This window comes from Anser brachyrhynchus (genome assembly GCF_964034855.1).
Source record: "Anser brachyrhynchus genome assembly, chromosome: 1".
NCBI classification, from domain to species: domain Eukaryota; kingdom Metazoa; phylum Chordata; class Aves; order Anseriformes; family Anatidae; genus Anser; species Anser brachyrhynchus.
This window is the reverse complement of record NC_137694.1, coordinates 151,138,813-151,157,748: the sequence shown is the minus strand read 5'-3', so window position 1 is coordinate 151,157,748 and position 18,936 is coordinate 151,138,813. Positions and strand designations below refer to the sequence as shown.

Here is an 18,936-nt window from a genome sequence, read left to right as displayed (position 1 = left end):
TTTCTAACATGCTCTAAGTTCTAAAGACCCAGATGAAAATATGTCATGTCACAGAAAGTAGAAGACGTTGCTCTGGAAAAAATCTTATGAGAGATTTGTTTATTTATTTATTCATTTATGTTTTATTATTTTCCTTTGGCCATCATTCTGTGAAACAGTGTGTCCATCAAGTATTGACAAATGTGTCATCAATGACAATGCTGAGCAAAAGAAATTAACACAGACAGACACTTTTTGAACTATTTGGAGTGGAGGTTTTGGAATTGAATTAAATGTGGCTTCCCAGACTGTAGACTCATAGAGCTTGACTGTAGTGGTGAAGAGCTTTTCCCTTTGAATGTCTCTTTCTCTTGAATTGTACACATTTGGCACTATTGAAGTAGCATTCTGTTTGGGTAACAATCTAATAAATCACTTTTCTCAGGAGGAGAAAAAATGTTCTGCATTTCTACACTACGCAGCTGACAGCACCAAGTGGCTCATAAGGAAACTATGGAATTAATATTCTGCAACTGTGCAAGAAAATGATTCTGGGTAGGGTCCTATTCACCAGTCACACAAATATGCCAAGGAGTGATAGCGTAATACTGTTTTGATATAGATTAAACATTTTAACAAGCTGAAAATGATCAGCTTAACCAAAGGTTAGAGCAAGGTACTGATAGAAGTGATTTGACTCTAGTCCAGTTTAATTTAAATGCTGGCAAGGAAACCTGAGGCTGTAAATGACAAACTGGTCACTGCCAAGATATTTTGGACCTCCTTTTTACAATATGAAATTGTTTGTTTCTGTGTTTTTTCCCTGCCCCCATGCAATGTTTATACTGTTACCAATGTAAGCAAGTGTGATTTCTGTCCAAAACCCAGACATTTGGCAGAAAGTCTGTTTTCAAAGCATTTTATGATAAAATTCCTGCTGTGAGTTATGAAAGAATAACTACAAAAGTACCCACCCAAAAGAATATTCCTGATTTGCATCCTCAAACTGCCAGTCAGCCCTTTCTGTTTGTATTTTACTATTTCTCCTTTTAAGAACAGCTGATTTCATCCCTCTGTCCTGTATTACTCAAAGAATTTCTTGATAAAAATCTTCACTTCTGCCATTTCACCATGAACGTTATGATCTTGTAATAGGCTGACATAGTGATCCATACCCACAGCTGAACCAAGGTCAGTTATTCTGGCAAGCCACAAAGTTGCCACTGTACAGACAAACCACCTTTTTGTAAAGAATGCAATATTGCTATGGCCAAAATCAATTTATAATGTGTAAAGCAGCCTTTCAAATCAATCAGAGCTAGTGAGCTGTAAAGGAATTGCATCCCAAGGAATCTCCTTGCACTTCCATTTTAATGCATAGCATCATTATAGATCTCACATCACATAAAATCTGACTTCAGTGAGAACAAATGAGGGCAGTAAATCTTTTAACTTCCACTGACAAGGCTGCAACTGTAAATCATCTTCAGAGTTGCATGGAAGTCACAGAACTATAGGAGAAAACAAAATAAAACCATAAAAAATAACTTTTGTGTTGTCTCTCTATTATGCACAGATGAAAAACTGCATACAGGGCTAATGCCTGAACCCTGAAAACAGTTACAAGTATAAGAACTTTTATGCATACCAGTAGACCCAAATTCAACCAGAAAGCAAATCTGGTGGGACAACACCAGTTCATATGCATTTCTAGGTTCAAAGCATTAGAAAAGCTGCTGGATGTAAGTACTCTGTTTTATTTCCACAATCTATTTGGGCATTATAAACTGCAAATATCATGTGGAATTTTAAAATTTTATCCAGGAGATAGTGCAGTATCTTATCCTCCAGAAAATTTCCATGTCAGTGAAAGTGAAACCTTCAAGACACCAGTGAAAAGTTTATCAGCTCTGCAAGGATCTGACAGTCTTCTCAGCAGTCTGTGAAAGTGTCTACTGCTGCTCTACTGGGTGGATGGGAGGTGTTTAAATTTTCAACAACAAACACAAAAACAGCCGCTGGCAAAAGAAGTGCTAGTTACAAACTCAGTACAGCAAAAATACTGATGCTCTAGTTCAAGCATCAACAGCGCATTCCCTGATGACACAGCTAAATGGCTTCTACTAATTCCCATATCTTCTACTGAGTATGAGAAGACTGTTCCATCTGTCAGCAGTGGAGAGGAGGGGGGGGTTGGAAGGAAGACACTTATGCCAATTTGCTAAGAAATAATATCTATCTTACAGCAGCAACAACAGCATAGCAATAACATGCCAATATGCCATTAGCAGAGCTAGAGCCCTATGTTTCAGTGGTTTCTTGGCTGTGATAAAAAGATATGTAATGAATCTTGTCTGTACAGAAGTCAGTCCCGCTGTTAACTCATTGTTGGCAATAAAAAAGTTACAAATGCTAAATTTGCAAACACTGGCAAGGCCTAAGGCACTCTGCTTTGAACTGTGGGGAGTGAAGAATTATGCTGCCTCCAGGGAGGACTTCTTGTCTAAAGACAATGTTTCACAGGTATAGCAAGAATGAAGTGGTTATTACAAATGTGGTAGAAAAATTGCTCCAGGATATGGGCAATAAACCTAACAATATGGAAGAAAGTTATGGCAAACAGTTGTAGTTGACTAAATATCTACTCGTTTTATTCACTATCTGTACTAAAAGTTCTCCAGTAGTGTGCAGGAGTGAGGAATGCTCGGCTGCCACTGCTATACTACTTCCTATGCAGTGCAAAACCCCCTCGTGTCCTAGTCCTTTTGTGTATTTAAGTGGGAAACGGCAAAAAAGCTTTACCTTAATTATTATGTTTCCTCTTGTGGACCGTGAAGGAAACAAGTCCCATGCCATCCTTCAGAAAAGGCAGTGCAAATAGACATTAATTTTGTGTGAATGAGATAAGGTTCTTTTATTTTTTGTTTCACATCATTCCTTTGGTCAGAGCTTGCTCAAGAGAGCACAATAACAATTCCGGTGTTCTTGTTTATCAGAACGCCTCCACATATTTTCTTTCTACAGGACATGTTAAGTAATAACTGAATTTACATTTTTAGTTTTGTTAATTCTAAATATTCTAAATATTCTAAATATTCTAAAGAACATGTGCCAAAATATCATCTACAGAGTAACCCCACATAAGCAAAAGTAGTGAAGCACAGCATAACACTTACTTCTTCCATTCTAGGGTGAACTCTGAAGTACTGTGAGTTATCACCAAACTTTGTGAGTACAACTTGAGTATCATTAAGTAAGCAAAAACAAAGTTCCCTCTATATATAATATATTACTGAGAAAGACTAAACAAAAACTGACTTTCCATTTCATAGAAAATCCCACTTTAACCATCTTTCTTGTGTTTGCATGTCCACCATTTCCAGGTGTTATCTGCTTTCTATACTCTTTTCATTACTGTACTTCTCACTCAGAATAATTGAACCCAACAGATGGTAGGATTAAAGACTCTAAATATATGAGAATTTAACGAGTGGAAGCACATATCATGTCCTTAAAACTTGCTGCTATCACAGTCATATTACCTTAATAAAGCCTTCTATACTGTGATTTATATTGCTTTGCTAGTATTTTGCTAGGGTGAATTCAGACAGTTGAGCAAATCATTAGTGGAAAAACATGCAGACCATGAGCCTGTACCCCATAAAAGTGACTGAGTTATATTAGAGAATGTGACTTCAGTGAGGAAGCCACACAGGTTATGTGTCACTATCTTAATTTGTACAACTGTTACATATGGAAAACAATTCAAAAGGCTAATTCCTTAAGGAAAAACATCAACTAAGCCACAAGAAGAAGAATTCCTTCCCCATATTTCACAGATTATGGGAGATTTTTTAAAGGTGCAATAAATTGCGTATGGAAAATAAGGAGGTGATTGGTGATAGACGACATGGCTTCACTAAGGTCAGATTATGCCTGACAAATCTGGTTGCCTTCTACAATGGGGTTACAGCACTGGTGGATAGGGGAAGAACAACTAACCTCATCTACCTGGACTTTTGCAAAACATTTGACACTTCCCCTTAATATGCCAGCAATGTGCTCTTGCATTCAACAAAGCCAACTGTATCCCGGGCTGCATCAAAAGAAGGGTGACCAGCAGGTCAGGGATGTGATTTCCGCCTTTACTCTGCTGTTGTGAGACACCACCTGGAGCACTGCATACAGTTCTGGGGCCCCCAGCACAAGAAGGACATGGACCTATTAGAACGAGTCCAGAGGAGGGCCATGAAGATGATCAAGGGACTGGAGCACCTGTCTTATGAAGACAGGCTGAGGGAGTTGGGGATGTTCAGCCTGGAGAAGAGAAGGCTTTGGGGAGAAACTTTACAATACTTCAAGGGGACCTACAGGAAAGATGGGGAAGGACTCCTTGTCAGGAAGTGTAGTGATAGGACAAGGAGGAATGGCTTTAAACTTAAACAGAGCATTAAACATTAGGAAAAAGTTCTTTACTTGGAGGGGTGGTGAGGCACCAGAACAGGTTGCCCAGAGAAGCTGTGGATGCCCCATCGCTGGAAATGTTCAAGGCCAAGTTGGATGGGGCTTTGAGAAACCAGGTCTAGTGGAAGGTGTTGGAACTAGAGGAGTTGGAACTAGATCATAAATGGAACTTTAAGGCTCCTTCCAATCCAAACTGTTTTATGATTCTGTGATACTCATATTTGATTTGTTATGTTGGAAAGCCGTTCCTGAAAAAAACAGCTAGAAGTAAGAAGTTTGTTCTCGCTTATAAGCATTTAAATGTTATTCTTAGGATGTCTTTAACTGTGAAGAAATTTATGTGACCTGGAAAAAAAATAGCAGCTGGCTTCCTGAAACAATAAGAATGAAATACAAATGTGTTATAATAAGAATACATTATAATCCACCAACGGGGGAGAAAAAAATTGAGTTAAATAATCTAAAGAACTGGCTCTCAAAATATGAAAAAAAAAATCTCTTTGAAACATTTCTCCAAATTACTTAACTCTTCATTTTTCAAAACTGGAAGACAGTTGGAATAAGTGTCCCAAATATTTCCCAGTTTTCATTAAAAACTGAGAAGTGTAGTTCTGACACAAAACATAAAAGAGAAGAAAGCTTCACAGTTTGAAATGTGCTCTTTTCTGTAATTCAACAACATGCTCACTTTGAAATTGTACAGTGAAGAAGAAACAAGAACTATCTCCTTTCTATTCTTACCCACTTTATTCAAAGATTTTAAAGACAATGATTAAGAAAATATACTTGATCGCTCATAAAAGACGTGTGATGTAGAATACCACAAAATTACCATTACTTCTTTTCTGAAGATTGAGATTAAAATATCCACAGGTTCTAATTGCCTGCATTCACTTGTTATAAATGAGACTTCTATGTTCATTCATTCTACAGTAAATCCAAATTTTTACCCACCTTTTAATTCAGGCAGAAATCCTACCAAATACAAAACTCAGGATAAATGCTACACAAATCAAGTCTGTTTAGTCATTTTTATTATGTTTTACTAAAATGTCAAAGTCCTTTTCCAGTCTGACTCATTTATTTGTATTTTGTAAACTAACATGCATTTTACCCTTCTTTATAGAAAGAGTCAAAGTTAAAGGTATGGTTTTGGATGAGAGGATAGATAAGATACGCTAGTTCTAAATGACTTTCCGTTGTGTATCTTCATTATGTGTGTAACATTTATTGTATAAGTACGTATAAACCTACTGCAGTGGAGTAGTCTTGTGTATGGCCGTAGTTTCTACAGAAGGTCTGGCTTTAGCATTTTGAGGCAGGCATGAAAAAGCCTTGCCAGTTTTGTTTTTTAACTTGTTTTTTCCTCTCTCTCTCTCTCTCCCCTTTTCTTTCTTTCTTTCTTTCTTTCTTTCTTTCTTTCTTTCTTTCTTTCTTTCTTTCTTTCTTTCTTTCTTTCTTTCTTTCTTTCTTTCTTTCTTTCTCTTTCTTTCTTTCTTTCTTTCTTTCTTTCTCTTCCTTCCTTCCTTCCTTCCTTCCTTCCTTCCTTCCTTCCTTCCTTCCTTCCTTCCTTCCTTCCTTCCCTCTCTTCCTCTTCCTCTCTTCCTCTCTTCCTTTTCCTCTTCCTTTCTTCCTTTCTTCCTGTCTCTTCCTTTCTTCCTTTCTTCCTTTCTTCCTTTTTTTCCTGCTATTGTCCATCTGTTGCTTACAAAAGCAATTCATTAATGTCCAGTTTCCCTACAAAGGCAACAGTAAGCTATTCTTTGAGAAAAAAAAAAAAATCCAGATCTTTCTATTTTCATAGAGAGTTTGTGTACTTACTATGTTTGCCAGAACTGGAATTCTGGCTTTCTTAATTTTAAAACTCTTTTTTTTTTTTTTTAATTATTTTCTCTGTATCCTTGGGTTCTTGAACAAAGTGAAAAATATGTACAATAATATTACTCCAGTAACATCACAATATTTATCTTTTTAATGATGCAGTCATGAGAAGATTAATCCCCGACACACTATTTTCTTTTAACACTTCTGTACTTTCCCTTATTTTGGGAATCCATAATGTTAGGCCATCTTTAGGCCATCTTTGGTTTTAAGTTAAACTCCTGCTTCTGGCAGCATTTCCTGTTATCCATGGCTTAATATAATACATATCAGAAATATGTATGATGTATCACAGATGAAGACTCAGATGTAAATTATCTTAGCTATTAATGCAAAATCTGTTAGACAATGTGAATTATATATTTGAGGGCAAAATTGCAGCTTATAACTTTGCTCTACAGTGGCTTTAAAAAACATTTGTATATTCAACAGCTAGTGAACAAAAGTCAATCCCACCAGCAGCACTCCTATACTGCTATGTAGAAATTTGCAGAATAAGATCTCAGTTCTTCTGGTCTTGAAGTTATACTGCTGTATGTACTTTTAGGGCCAAAGACATAATGATGTTGAATAGAATATTTCCAGCACTCTGGTTAAACAATAGTGAAATTCTTGTAGCACTCCTAAAAATAATAAAAATTTAAAAAAAAAAAAGTCTGCTACAATTTGAATCACCACACATGAATATGTACTTCTTAAAAACAAAAGTGATCAAGAATGTAAAATATATGAAATTGCTATAAACTGATACAAAACAAACTACAAATCAAGGAAGGAGAGAAAAAATGTAGCAAACTTAATGAAAGCAGCACAGAGGAATTTAAATGAATGGCCTTTTAGTAGAAACCTAGTAAGTTTTGTGTAGGAAAGAAAAAGAAAAAAAAAAAACATGAAAATTGAGAGGCATGAAACTCGTGCAGCTATACCTTTACTCAACTATTACTTCAGATTCTAAAAAGAGAATTTCTTCCCATGTTTCTTGGAGATCATAGAATCATAGAATCATAGAATATCCCGAGTTGGAAGGGACCCATAAGGATCATCAAGTCCAATTCCTATGTTTAATACTGGCATCGTAGAGAGCAGGATCTTCAGGGAGACAACTGTTTTTAAATAGCTTTTGTATCACTACAATTTTTTATTAGTTTTAAAGTATTCACATTTTTCCCTGAAGTCTCCTTTTATTATAACGCTATTTCATATTTACTTCACAACATGGGATACCTGATGATTATTTTTCTAATTAGACATATAACCATACACAAAAAAAATAGACAACTGATCACAGACAGTGTGTATTTAACAGTCAGAGGTGTTTAAATATGACTTAAATTATTGACATGGCCAGTGAAGATGGTTCTATGCATGAGAATGCACCATGACATCATATAAGGCAAGCTATGTCTTTTTAGTATGAATATCTGGTGTGAAGAATAAATATTCCAAAGACTGTGACTCACCAGCTGAAAAAAAAATGTATCCAGAAATCTTAGCAGCTTGGGGGGGGGGGGGGGGAGAGGTAACATGGTAAAAAAATATTTCCTGAAAGTAATGCTCACATGAACAAAGATCTCACTAGAAATCTTCCAGGGGATTCAGCCACTGTAAAAATAATTTGTTTCCTTTTCACTGACTTGAAGATAGCCTGAGGTCACTATTCTTTATATTTTTAAAGAAGCTACTTCATCATATTCTTTTCCAATTTTGCCAAAAAGAAAATGAAATTATTGCAAAGTCCTCAGCTAAGCAGGAAGGGAGAGAGAGAGTAATGGCTGGGTATTTCTAATATCAACCACAGTAAAATGTTACTCCATTGGATTCTGTGAATTGTACTTGAATATTAAATTATGTTTCCATCTTAGAATCATAGAACAGCTTGGGTTGGAAGGGATCTTAAAGACCATCTAGTTCCAACCCCCCTGCCATGGGCAGGGACACCTTCCAATAGACCAGGTTGCTCAAAGCCCCATCCAACCTGGCCTCAAACACCTCCAAAGACGGGGCATCCACAGCTTCTCTGGGCAACCTGTTCCAGTGCCTCACCACCCTCTGAATGAAGGTGCATTCTGCAGCCAAATTTAAATATATATATACACACAGATAGATATAGATATAGATGATATATAGATATAGATATAGATGATATAGATATAGATAGATATAGATGTAGATGTAGATAGATATATATATATAGATTAGATATAGATATAGATACAGATACAGATACAGATATAGATTAGATATAGATACAGGTAGAGAGAGAGAGAGAGAGAGAGAGATAGGTAGAGATAGAGATAGATAGATGATATAGAGGTAGATATAGGCCAGTCAGTCTCACCTGTCTACATGGCAAAATCATGAAGCAGATCCTCCTGGAAACTATGCTAAGTCACATGGAAAATAAGGAGGTGACTGTTGATAGCCAATGTGGCTTCACTAAGGACAGATTATGCCTGGCAAATCTGGTCGCCTTCTATGATGGGGTTAAAACATTGGTGTTTAGAGGAAGAGCAACTGTCATCATCTACCTCAATTGGTGCAAAGCATTTAACACTGTCCCCCATGATATCCTTGTCTCTAAATTGGAGAGACGTGAATTTGATGGATGGACAACTTGATGGATAAGGAATAGTCTGGATTGTCGCACTCAGAGAAACAGTTGTGGCCAATGGCTCAGTATCCAGTGGGAGGTCAGTAAAGAGTGGTGTTCCTCAGGGGTCAGTATAGGAGCCGGCACAGTTTAATATCTTTGTCAGTGACATGGACAGTGGGACTGAATGCACTCTCAGCAAGTTTGCTGATGACACCAGGCTGTGTGGTATGGCTGGCAAGCTGTAGGGAAGGGATGCCATCCAGAGAGACCTTGACAGGCTTGAGAGGTGGGCCTGTGCAAACCCCGTGAAGTTCAACATGGCCAAGTGCAAGGCCTCTCCCTCATGATACCCTATCTAGAATAGTGCTTACAGTTCTGAGGCTTCCAACATTAGAAGAACATGGACCTGTTGTAGCCAGTCCAGAGGAGGGCCACGAAGCCAAACAAAGGGATGAAGCACCTCTCCTATGAAGAGAGGCTGAAGGAACTGGGGTTGTTCAGCCTGGAGAATCGAAGGCTCCAAGGAGACCTTATAGCTGCCTTCTAGTGCCTAAAAGGGGCCTATAGGGAAGCTGGAGAGGGACTCATTGTCAGGGAGTGTAGGGATAGGACAAAGAGGAATGGCTTTAAACTTAAGGTACGTTTAGATTAGACATTAGGAAGAAATTCTTTACTCAGAGGGTGGTGAAGCACTGGCCTAGAGAAATTTTGGATACCCCATCCCTGGAAGTGCTCCAGGCCAGGTTGGATGGTGCTTTGAGCAACCTGGTCTAATGGGAGGTGTCCATAGCAGAGGGCTTGGAACTAGATGATCTTTAAGATCCTTTCCAAACCAAACTATTGTATGATTCTATGATTCTATATAGGTAGATACAGGCACAGACACAGATATAGATAGAGATAGAGACAGATAGAGATAAAGATACAGATATAGATATATAGATAGAGATAAGGATATATAGATAGAGATATAGATGATAGAGATATAGATATAGATAGATACAGAGATGCAAGCTTCCACGATTAGCTGTGCATGCTCTCTTAATTACTTTTATTTCCTGCTCCTCCAGCTCTGTGTAGAAGTGCAAGAACACAAAAAGGAGGGAAGGAAATTTGGTGAATGCATCAGAAAATAATCAATGCACTTGTAAGAAACCACCAGAAATTCAAATATCAGACACAGACCTCTAGAGCTAGAAGAGTCAACCTAGCTGTTTTCCAGCTTTCAGAGGTGTTTCCTGCCTATGATATAGATGCTAGTAGCCACCTTTAGGTGATAGATTTCCACCACACTGCACTGTATCACATTCCAGATGATGAAGCATCTTAGCATTGATTGACTGGTAGTAAATCAGCTTTATTAAAAGTACCCACAAAAGTCACCAATCCCTTTTCAGTCCTTCCTCCTCCATTTCAAAAGGGCAGTTCATGAACTGGGGTTGAGTAATGGTGTGGCTATTGAAACAATTTATGAAGTGAAGACCATATCTTAGAGGGTAAGCAGTTTGTATAATAATAGATTCAGCCTAGTTATTGTGAGAAAATCTTCCTATTCAAAAAGGCTTTCTTACTAGTTAGTAGCTTTTTATTACACATTAGTCTTTCAAACATACTACGGACTTAAAAGGTTTGACTGAGGTGAACTTAATTGGGGAAGTGCTGTTTCAGCAAAATGCCATAACATGTACATCATTCCTAAATGTGTGGCTACCCTGATTGAAGTTGGAGACAGTTTAGGCACAAAGCTAAGAGACGAAAAGGATTTATGGGTGTAGAAATGTTTTCCTCCCAAAACTCTTAGTGCTTTCAACACATAAATACATAACCCACAATGACATTAGTGTTCTGTGACTTACAGTGTTATTACAGAAAGAGAACCATCTTATTTATGATAAGGGAAGGGAAGGGAAGGGAAGGGAAGGGAAGGGAAGGGAAGGGAAGGGAAGGGAAGGGAAGGGAAGGGAAGGGAAGGGAAGGGAAAAAGGAGAAAAAGAGGAAAGGGGGAGAAAGGGGGAAAATGGGGAGAAAAGAGGGGGAAAAGATAAAAGGGGGGAAAAGGGAAAAGGGATATAAAAGGGAAAGAGTTAAAATGTGAAAGGGAAAAGTAAGAAAAGGTGGGAAAGGAAAAAAAGAAAGAGAGAGATTCAGACTTATGTCAAGGAAAAGAATTTTGAAAGCAAAGAAGAAAGCCACAAAGCAGTCTCAAAAACATGAATAGCAGAAAACTGTAGACACAAAAAGGCATTATAGAGAAGAAAAGGAAATGCACAGTAACATGAAGAAACATGAATCAAGATGAGGATAAAATGGAATAAATAGAAGGGTTACATAGAGATGACAATAATAGGAAAGAATAAATAATAAGAGGCTGGGAAGCTCAGGGAGAGTGGAGAGAGGAATGAGATGTAGTTACTTCTGATTATGAAAATTTCATGAAAGAGGAGAGTATAGGGGCCATAACCTATTATAAGAGCTTCAATTGGCAGACTTACTTTTTGGAGTGATTTATATAAGGCATTTCTCTCTCTCTCTTTCTCTCTCTCTTTTTCGTTTTTTTTTTTTTTTTTTTTTTTCTTAGTATATCTAATAATATTGTTCTGGTCTGCTTGTTAAAAAGATACTGTAACTGACTTCCAGATAAAAACACACATCTCTAGGAAATAAGTTTTCCTATGTTATAGTTCTCGTGAAAGTTCATTCTTTTAATACATTCTTCTTGTCCTATAACACACAAATGCTACCTTGGGGCACACTTTCAGAGAATTCTTGCTTTTCTTAGGTACATAAGGTCAATATGAAGTAGCTTTAGCCTCAAGCTACCGGAAACACATACTAACAGAGAGATTCTGTTACTGCACTGACAGTTGTTTAATTATATCCAAATATAAGTGACTGATATGGACATATTTATATCTGGTGGGATGCTACCTCCCATCCAAAGGCTATCTTTTTACGTACTTTTAAATTTTCCCTGTAATTGAAGGTCCAGCGTCCAGAATGCCTATGTGGTAAAATGGTTTTCATGGCCGTTTTTGCTTTGAGATTGAAAATCCACTACAGCTGTATTTTATTAATGTTTACAAGATGAAAATGGCACAAAATGAAAGATGGCAAACCTGTTTAGCAACACAATGCACGCCTTTATTTCTTCCACTGTTTCTTTTATTAGAATTATTTCAAATTCATTGACTAGGATGCAGTATATAAATCTGAACTGGTGTGGTAGAATATTAATGTATGGGTTTCCTTACAGTGCAAATGACATAATACTCAAACTAATTAGCACATATATATCACTTTGTATCCAGTAAGATCCATACAAATGTTAACAAATCAATTCTCACAATACCCCTGCGAGGAAATGAAGTACTTATCCTGAGCCCCATGTAACACATGGAGAAGCTGAAGAGAGAGGTTAAAGTGTTATTCTAGTCAGAAAACTTACACCGTGAATTGGTGTCAGCTTTTTGCTTGTGATTTCTCATTGATTCTGACATCAGCTCTGCTAAGGTAACAGTATTTCTTTTCAAGAGCCAGGCCTGCAAACTCAAGTTTTGTGCTGGCAGACAAGAATGGACAGTTTGACTGGGGAGGGTTGCACCACTGTGCCTTCACCTGGGTTACCTGAGGCTCACCTGACACATCCTACAACACTAGCGACATGGGTACAGTGGAGACACCCTGCTCCTTGTCCTTCTTCCCAAATGTTTTCCTTCATGAAGTCTTTTCCTTTTGTGTGTGTGTGTGTGTGTGTGTGTGGTTCAAATGAGGCCACCCAGTGGCCTCACTGTGTTTCAGTTACAGTCTAAGTGACACTTGTAAAGCACTTCTATGGGTCTCCTAAAGGAAGTATAGTAGACAAGCCTTTCTTACTTGTCTCTGAGAGAAAGAAGTAAAATTATTTCTGACATTAACGTAAATAGACTTGCCTTTTATACACATAAGGAACAGATCTGTTATGTGAGAAGAGGCCATGGTTATGCAGTTCATTTTTGGAAGGAAAACAGTTTTAAAATACTTTACTTCAGTGGAAGCCAGTTACTGCTTGACCTTTGGAATACAGAACTAAAATCTGCCTTGTTATATACAAGTAAACTAATAATAATTCACATAATCTACTTTCTATCTTCCAAATTAATTTTGTGAACACATCATACAGAGGGAAAATGTTCAATGCAAATTGACCAGCCCTTGTGTTGAGATAACAAGGTGATGATTACAAGGAATACTCCCAGAAGAAAATATATCTAGGTCAATGATAGGTCAGGACCATATATCATTTTTTTCTAGGCAGTTGCAGCGCTATTTTATAATTCAATCTTTCACAGTTATGCAATACTGCTCATATACAGTGCATTATCACTACACATTTTGGAGGACAGCCCATTGTGCGGGACACTGCCTTCAAGAATTTATAAGTTAAAGAATACACAGCAAGAAATAAAGGACAACCATGAGAACAGAATAATTTGTCTAAAGTCAGGCAAAAAGCTAGAAGCAGGTAGAATATTGTCTCCCTGTTTTCTAAGCGTGTGCTATAATGGCTTTGAAACTGCAAACATACCTCTGTCATGGCTGTATTCTTATCTGTAAAGCATGGAAGATCCAATAATTAGACACCACTTTTTTCACTCCAATAAATTAATTCACTCCAATAAATTAATTAGAATTGAAAGTTTGAATGTACTACAATTTTCTATACTTAGAAAACAAAGATAGATAATATATATAATATAGACATATAGATAAATTAATCACAAAGGATAAAAGAGTAATTTTTTTTCCAAACTTTGATTTGCCTGTGGATTTTCTGAAGAAACAACAACCCATGCAGTGCTTTAATTTAGACTTCTAATAATGCTTCTTGTTCAGTTTAACTTTTAAATGCTAGCTCTTACAGAAAAGCAGGCTATCTCTGACAGATATAATATCTGCACATAATGCTCACCAGGTCAAACAAGTTCAGGAATAAAGTCAGGTTTTACTCTAGATCAGAATAAAACAATTAGGTAATTCACTTAATTAAGTATTACATATTTGATAAACAAAATAGATTTTGTACTGTTGGTATATCAAGAGAGGTACTTACTGGTAATTAATCATCTATCATAATTTCCAGGACTTCAATTGTCAGCCACAATTAGGCATAAATTCCTGTCATTAACAGAGACCTAATCAAGCAAATCCAACTTCAGATATTATTATGTCAGGGCCACCAAATGGTACAACTAAATAGAAGCACCTCACAAGTAAACAAATGAACCACAGTAATCCCCCTTAAAACAAAACCAAAGGTGAGGGGGTAGATCTCTCAATTTTTCTTTCACATGATGTTTTCAATATCTATTTTTTTATGAAAGATAATTGATGAAAACTTTGGGCAGGGATTCATCTAATAGCCTGGAAACAACTTTGTGCTGTTCCAAAACTTGTCTTGCCATAGGACACTGCTTGGGGAAATATGGCTTCTTTGGAATACATGAATTTTCTGGGCATTTTTATGCTTCCAGAATAGCTACTTCAGACTGACTCATTGTTTCTTTGTATTGGAGCCAGATCTAGTGTCATAATGAATGAGCCAACTCCATTTCTGACTCCATATTTTTATCACTTCTAATTCACAATTTCTTCACTGACTGCAAAGTAAAACTGCCTGTGCTTAGAAATGTACTACATCAGAGTACCTTGTAGCTATCTACTTTGACCTGGTTGGTAAAATACATGAAGTTACATTTCCCACATAAATAAATAATTAAGAAGCATCATGAGACAAAATTCTATCTGTCCCATGGGACTACAGATTACAGAGAAAAAATGTCTAAATGAATGATTCTAACCATGTATAAAAAAGTTTATTTCAAATCACTGATTAAAATGAGGATTACATTTAATGATGGTGTCTATAAAACTGCCATTAGGGCAAATGTGTTTTAAATTCATACACTCTAATAAAATGCCAAATTAACAGAAAAGAAATTAACAGAAAGAACCAGGAGCTGCCATACCCAGCTTTCACAATGTTTTATCGGTGAGGTTTGAAGGTTATGAAGGAGTATTGATATTTATTTGAACCTTTTAAATACAGAAAATACTATAAAACTTTCTGTAGTTCACAGAACTTAGAATTTGCATTCTTTTTAGTATTCTACATATTATTGATGCATATTTTGAGTTCACATATTTCTAAATGTGTCTAACAGAAACATATACACATAAGAATTTTAGTAATTAACTAATTAATGCATGTTTCCACAGATGGCTTTGCTTTTATCCTAGTTACTACAGTTGCATTTTGACATTTAAACCAATAGGTGGCACCAGGAATTTCTAGAAAATATCTATAAATTTTACACATTTTTGATTGCAAATTAGATGCCAGGTGATCAGTAGCCAAACTAACAGCTAGATATAATTAATAATTATATAGCAGTAATTGGAATATGTTGGAGGCATACAAGAAAGAAAAAAAGAAAAAGAAACTAACAAATTATGGAATTCAAAAAACAGATGGAATCGGAAATCACAACCTAATCTGAGACTGTCAGTATAGATTTACAAGAACTGGTCCTGGCAGCAACTGTATGATAGCATCCAAAATGATACAAATCAGAAAGGTGCAAATTGGAGAAGCACAAATTACTGTGATATTATTTCTCTTCAGTTCAGAAAATAAGATCCCTATAAGACGTCTTAAGCTAGACATCAAAACTTAAAGCACCTCAAAAAGTTTTTGGTAAAAAGCATTGAATAACTGAACATTTGATGAGTACACAAAATTTTAAATCATGCCAAATCCAACAGTGTCTGAGATGACAGTTCAGAAAATGTGAAATACACCCAAATACAGGTAAACTGCACCTGTGGTCAAGGGAAGGGTACACAAACACAAGTGATACAATGTCCTGACCCATGAAGGTATGCCATAGTTTGTGCAAAATATGTAAAACAAGAGACAAAGTGCTTCTATGTCAGAAATCATTAGAAGGAGAAAAGGATATTGGGCATTTCTAATAAAAAGTGAAATAATAGCCAAAGTAATTTACTGCTAGATCCTAACTGGATCTCTCCAAATCAAAACTCTTGGAAACTCTTTGGCAAGGCATGCCTGACTAGACTTAATAAAGAAAAATAAAAAAAGAACAAAGCAAAACAAAACAAAATAAAGCTTCTCACTCTTCTTTTGCAGACTCCAGAGAAAGAAGAAACCAGAGCTTTGCTGTCCACTGTCCTCTAGGTTGTGCAAATAATTAATTTCTTACTTCACTAAACAAACTATAGAGTAGAAGTAACATAGAAAAAGAAGCAGGAAGCTAAAACAATATTTCAGGTCAGATGGAATAAATTCTGTCCTGGACATTTCTTTACTGAAGTGGAAAAAAAAAAAAAAAAAAAAAAGGAAAAAAAAAAAGAGAGAGAGAGAGAGAGAGAACTTTAATCTAAATTTTGTAATAAACAATAAATGTAAAGAAAACAATTTTCTTTTGTTTGAAAGACAAATATTTGTTTTGTATCACGATGCCAAAAGAAGATATTTCAAAGTTTCTTTCTTCTTTACTATGGAGGAAAAGGAAGGTCTAGCAATTGAATAAAATGTTCTTTAGTCTATAACAAAATAAAGCCATATTACTAAAGAAGTTTATGTAAAATCACACTAAGAACATGTACGCTTGGCATACACATCCATCCACCAGTCTGTAAACAGTCTGAAACTGTGTCTGTCTTAATATATTGGGAGTTTGTAGCAAGGTTTTGGCAGTAGAGGGCCTTCAGGGGTCTACCTTTGTGAGAAGAGCTCAGCAGCTGCCCCATGTCAGATCAGAGTCAGCTCCAGCTGCTCCAAAAGGGACCTGCTGCTGGCCAGAGCCGAGACAGAGATGTTGTTTGGGCTTCTGAGAGAGCAGATTGCAGGAAGGGAAAGAACTGCTGCACAAGAGCAGCTGGGAGAGAGGAGGGAGAACCAGCCCTGCAGACCCCAGGGTCAGTGCAGCAGGAGGGCAGGAGGTGCTCCAGGCAGGCAGCAGCAGTTCCCCTGCGGGCTGTGGAGAGGCCCCTGGTGGAGCAGGCTGTCCCCCTGCAGCCCACGGGTCCCACACGGAGCAGATCTCCACGCTGCAGCCCGTGGAGGAGCCCCCGGTGGAGCAGGTGGATGTGGCCTGGAGGAGGCTGCGGCCCATGGAGAGCCCCCGCAGGAGCAGGCCCCGGGCCGGAGCTGCAGCCCGTGGAGAGGAGCCCACGCAGGAGGGTCTGGCAGGAGTGGGGGGTACCCAGCTGTAGCAGTCCATTCCTGAAAGATGTACCCTGTCGTATACAGACCTATACTGGAACAGTTCTTGAAGAACTGCACCCTGTGGGAATCCCACAGAGCATCAGTTCAGGAAGGACTGCATCCCATGGAAGGGATACCATGGTGGAGCAGGGGAAAAGAATGAGGATAAAGTAGTAGTAGAGATGAAACATTTGGAAGCAAGCTGCCAAAAGCCAGTTTCTGCTGGTGAAAGACTGCCTGCCACTTTCATCAAATAGGAAGGACATTTCTATCCCATGCAAGGAAAGCATTGCAGAAACCCATTTTTTCCTCATCTGAAATGTCATGTCTACACCACATAGAAGAAACTCAGGGTTTAAAAGATAACCTAGCTACATATTCATGATATAACACATCTTGCTTCTCCACAGAACTAATGAGAATTCAGTGCTGATTGTTCTCATGGACTCAGATACTTTTTAAAGCTTATAGTTTATAATATACTGTCAATTAAGATAACTAGTTGTTGGTATAAAATTCTTTCTGAAGTAATTACATCCATGCCTATATGTACCTGGATATTTGGGCTGTATTTGAACCTTCATTGTATGTATTAAAACCTGCATAACTTGCAAAGTTTATCTTGTTCAGACCACTCTCTTTAATTCTTCTGAAGTATTCAACAGTAACAACAGGTCATGGCTTACTTTTGCAGATTATTTTATTGTCACATATCAGGGCAGATCCGCACATGGAACAAAAAAAAAAAGCGGTTTCCAAATCTAAGTGATGTTTGTTGCTCAGATTTCCTTCTGCACATTGCTTCCAGCATGGATTGGAACAGCGCAAGAGCATTGCTTTGTTCAGCTTTAGAGAACATTAGTTTAAACAGCTTTGCAGACTAAGACTGGCAGCTTCTAATAATCCTAGCAGATAGATTTTGTGGCATTAACCCACATGAACATGGGTATCACCATTTCAACACAAGTAAAGTTTTAGCTCTCTTCAGTTTTACTTACCACAGTAAAAGCTAACACAATTCCCACGTTCTTTTTTTCTGGACATCAGAAATACTTTTCCCTATCCCAAAGGAACTGTACAAACAGAACCGATCTTTTGAGATCGAACTGATTTGAACTAGATATTTTTCCATTACCTAACTTTTCTTTGGGGATCAGAGGGTGGATTGCTTTTACTGCTATTGTTTAAAGGGTTCAATACCCAAAAGTGAAGGAAGTTGTCTGGGTTGAACCTGTTAGAAAAAAAATGTTGGTTACCATCTGAAAGTAATATTAGACTGTCCTGGTTCCAGTTAGGACAGAGTTAAGTAGCTCATAGTAGCTGGTAGGGTGCTATGTTTTGGATTAGGATGAGAAGAGCGCTGATAACATGCTGATGTTTTAATTGTTGCAGAGCAGTGTTTACACCAGGCCAAGGACTTTTCGGCTTCTTGCTCTGTCCTGCCAGCGAGCAGGCTGGGGGTGCAGCAGGAGCTGGGAGGGGACAGACCCAGGACAGCTGACCCAAACTGGCCAAAGGGGTATTCCATACCATCTGACGTCATGCTAAACAATATATAGGGGTGGCTGGCCGGGGTGGGGGGGCCGGCTGCTCGGGAATAGGCTGGGCATCGGTCAGCAGGTAGTGAGCAATTGCATTGTGCATCACTTGTTTTCTTACACATTATTATTGTTAATACTATTATCATTATCACTATTATTATTATTATTGTTATTATTATATTCCTTATATTCCTTATATTATTATATTCCTG

The 18,936-nt window shown here is 37.5% G+C and overlaps 1 protein-coding gene across 1 annotated transcript in view; it reads right to left on the bottom strand.

The window, feature by feature from the left end:
• Positions 1-18,936, bottom strand: part of NALF1 (NALCN channel auxiliary factor 1) — a 518,224-nt gene that overhangs the window by 303,567 nt on the left and 195,721 nt on the right. The gene's annotated exons all lie outside the window — the stretch shown is intronic.